This window comes from Carlito syrichta, unplaced genomic scaffold, assembly GCF_000164805.1.
Source record: "Carlito syrichta isolate Samal-C Ts95f unplaced genomic scaffold, Tarsius_syrichta-2.0.1 Scaffold50926, whole genome shotgun sequence".
Taxonomy (NCBI): Eukaryota; Metazoa; Chordata; class Mammalia; order Primates; family Tarsiidae; genus Carlito; species Carlito syrichta.
Window position 1 is genome coordinate 153,314 of NW_006995022.1, and position 4,263 is coordinate 157,576.

Below are 4,263 nucleotides of genomic sequence, written 5' to 3' on the forward strand. Positions count from 1 at the left end.
CTGTACCTCTTTTAAGTCCCCAGTTTCTTGGGAAGAAAGCGTATCTTGGGCTCGCCTGTGCCTAGACACTTCTTGCCATTAGCCTACTCTACTGCTGGGATCTATGTTGAATGCAAGGGAAGGGGAACCGAAAGCTTGCATCTTCAACTCAGAAGAGTCGGTATATTAATTAATTCATGGTAAAAATTGTGGATATGGCCGATAGCCAGAGAATAGAGTAAGTCAGTCTCGCTCAAATGGAGACCACAACCATTGTCTATCTAGAGTAGGGGTTCACAACCTTTTTGGCATCGAGGACTGTTGTATTCGCGGCAGATAATTCTTCTACCAATGGTTGCAGAGTGGGAGGAAGTTTCAGGATGATTCAAGTGCATTGTGTTTATTGTGCACTTTATTTCTATTATTATTGCATTGTAATATATAATGAAATATATACCATCACCGCCTCAGGTCCACCTCAGATAGTCAGGCCTTAGATTCTCATAAGTAGCACACAACCAAGATTCCTTGCATGCGCAGTTCACAATAGAGTCTGTGCTCCTATGAAAATCTAATGCCTCCACTCATCTAACAAAAGGCGGAGTTCAGGCAATAGTGCCAGAGATGGAGTGCGACTGTCAATACAGATGAAGCTTAGCTCGCCGGCCTCTCACCTCTTGCTGTACGGCCTGGTTCCACTGATACTGGTCCGTGCCAGAAAATAGGGGACCTTTGATCTAGAGTATTGCTTACCAGCACAGGATCTGAAGGCTGATTGCCAGAACTGAACACCTGCTCCAATACTCTCCTCCCATATGTCTTCATATGGGAGGTGTATTATTTGACCTCTATTTGCTTCATTTTCCTCGTCCTAAAATGAGTTACTAATAGCATAATAATATCTTCATCGTGTTATGAGGATTAAATGCGTTAATACACGTAAATCATGGAACAGTGGCTGGCCATGGTAAAACTTAATATTAGATAGTATTCTTAGAACTGTTACATCATCATTCTTCCTTAGTACATCACATAGAAAAGAACAAAATCATGAATTTCGCAGCAACCTGGATGGAATTAGAGTTTGTAATACTGAGTGATCTCTTACAGAAACAAAGATCTGAGTATCACATGTTCTTACTCATCAGTAGACCTTGAATAACCACCATTATACTATAAGAAAAGGATTGACAGTGGCAGGAAACTATGGGGGGGCAGGGAGGGACAGGGAGGTGGGATTAATGGTAGTCAATAACTGTCTGGGGAAGGGGGGCACACCTCATCAACAAGGGTACCTGCACAATGAATATTTGTATACCTAACCCTTAACTGTACCCCACAATTTTAAAATAAGAACATATATGTAATTTTTAAAAAATAAGTAGTTGCCCAAATGAAACCATTAGGCTTGGTGAAACTCCTTCATCTGAAGGCTCAGTCAAAATCTCATTAAAAACTCCAGATAAGTGAATTTTGTTTAAGTTAGAAATGTTACTCCTAGTTCACAACCTCTAACCAGAGATTTCCAGAGGATCATTTAATTTTAATTCATTTCTCCTTGGTAGAGAGAGAACACTGGAAGTAAAAGAGTGAACATGGTGTGTATAGTAAAAATAAATTTCCGGTTACAGAATTCAGCACAGAAATAAAATATAGAAAAATGCAAGACTCTATACTAAAAACAAGTTACATATCTTATTGAAAACATGTGTTGTGTTGGTACAAAATGAGCCTTTAACTCCATTAAATGATCCTCATCATTAGTTTTCACTTCACAGATTTTTAGGTAGTTCAAAATCTCCCATGTTATCTGGGTTTCCCGGAGCATTGTCTGCAGAGTTGCTGATGAATCCGGACAACTGTAGTTCCTTACACCTGCTGAGCTGCACCTACCCTTTGACCTCCTCTCAGGGGTAAGTCTACAGTGGAGTCAATGAGTCAGATTCTATGCCTTTGTGGTTATTGTTCTGTAAAAAGTAGGTATTGAAAATTACCAAAATATCAGAAATGTCACGTAGCCTCCCCTTTATTCAAAGAAGATCGATGTGCTCTTATATCCATGTATGATTACCAGCATTTCCATTATTTTTCTTACTGGTTTTATTTTAATTGCTTCATTCTGCTTTTTCTTAATTCAGCTCACCTTTCTTCCTGGGCACATTGTTATTTTTTTCTTAACCTGCAATGTGCTTGAATTTTTTCAGGAGAGTCGAATGCTGTGTTTATCAGAGTCTCTAAGAATAGTGGCCTCTTACAGTACTCCTACATAAAAAAAATTACAAATAGACACCTTTCTATATCTCTATCTTCTATGACCTAGGAATATATCTTCAAACAAAGTTTGAAAAAGAAATGCAAGCCTTATATTTCATCCAATAATTTTCAAACTCCAAGTTATCCTGAAAGACAGTGGACAGAATTTTGGTGGAAGCAAAATAGGACAGAGAAATAGATGTTCTGAAGACAGCACTTTGGATTAACCCAAACACTCTTACCATGAAATCTATCTCTGGTTTGAAGGACAATTCCAATTCCACAAACAATTTTGTAGATGGGAGATGCTAGACTTCCAAACTAGGATCCTTCCTTACTTCACACTTCAGAGAGTTTATAAACTTTTACCATCTTAGACAATCTAAAATGAACTGTATGCCAGAAGTGAAAAATTTTGAGACTAGAATAGGATCAACTCTAGTCATAATCAATAAATTAGCTGTGGAAGAACTGACATCTTAAAAATGTGAGTCTCCTAAGCCATGAACATACTATCTCTCTCTCTTTATTTAGGTATTCTTTAATTTCACTGAACAATATTATATAATTTTCATCATACAGTCTTTTTCATTTTTAAACATATTTCATATTTTTGATGCTAAGTGGTGTATTTAAGCTTCAATTTCTGATTGATTGTTAGAAATACAATATATTTTTATGAATTCATTTTGTTTCTTGCAGTCTTGCTAAATTTACTTGTTAGAGCTAGTTGCATTCTTGTAAGTTTTATAGGATTTTCCATATAAACAATGTTTCTGTGAATAAAATCAGTAATATTTCTTCCTTTCCAATCTGGATATCTTTATTTCTTACTCTTGCCTTAAGACATCCATGACTTTTTCTTTCTCTTAGTAGCAAAGCATTTTTAAAATCATTAATTATGAATGTTAACAGTAGAATTTTTATAAAGGCTTTTTATCAGATTGAGGAAACTCTCTTCTATTGCTAGTTTGCTAAGAGATTTTTTCGGAAATGACTTTAGAATTTTTTAAAATGCTTTTCCTTTTTCTTTTGTATTCTGTTGGTATACTGTTTTACATTGAATTAAGCCAACTTTGAACATGATACTTTGAACTATGAATACTTTCTATATACCATTAGGCTTATTTACTAAAATTTGGTTCGTATTTTTACATCACTGTTCAGGAGGAACACTACTAAGGCGATACCCTTCTGAGTATTGGACCTGATGTCCATTAATTTTGAGGGTTTTCACTCTGGCTGATGAAAACATGAATTTATCCCAGCCCTGTTTGAGACTTATAATTATCCATTTGATAACTTTGAGTAATTATTTTCCTCTCCTCGTGTAGCTCCCTTACAGACATGTGTTGATCAGTATTCAGTAGGATAGAAAATGGCGGGGGCAACCTTTAGATTTTTGGAGCTCTCTTTATGTATTTCTCTCCTCTCTGGTTCTCTGCCCTGCAAATCCTAGCCATCTCGTCCTGCTCAGATTCCCAGCTCTATGTGTTCAACTCAGAATGGTCACCAAGATCTGCCTGAGTTGCCCATTTATGAGCTGCTGCCTGGAAGCTCTTCCCATGCTGCAAGCTAGAGCAATCACAGAACTAATTTCTTTCCTCTCTTTCAGAGATCATTGTTCTGTGTTTCCTGATAGTCAATGTCCAAAAACTATCATTTCATATAATTGGTCTTGTGTTTTGGTTGTGTCTGGAAGAGGGCTAAGTCCCGTTGCTAATGATACATCTTGCCAAAAGTGGAAGCATCTAGAAGAGTTTAATTATGTTCTTTTTTTTTTCCCTTGCAAACTCAGAATCAGAACAAATTGAGTTAATGGAATGGTTGTGAAATCTTCTATGTTAATTGCTGGTGTGTAAAGACTCAATTACATAAGATAATAAATACTTGATGAGGAGCCTGTATGATGGTAGTGGGTGACTTAATGAGTGCAATTTGAGATGTATAGAGTTTAAGATGTATCCAGTAGCCGGGCTCAGTGGCTCAGCCTGTAATCCCACGCCTTCGGGAGGCTGAAGTGAGTGGATT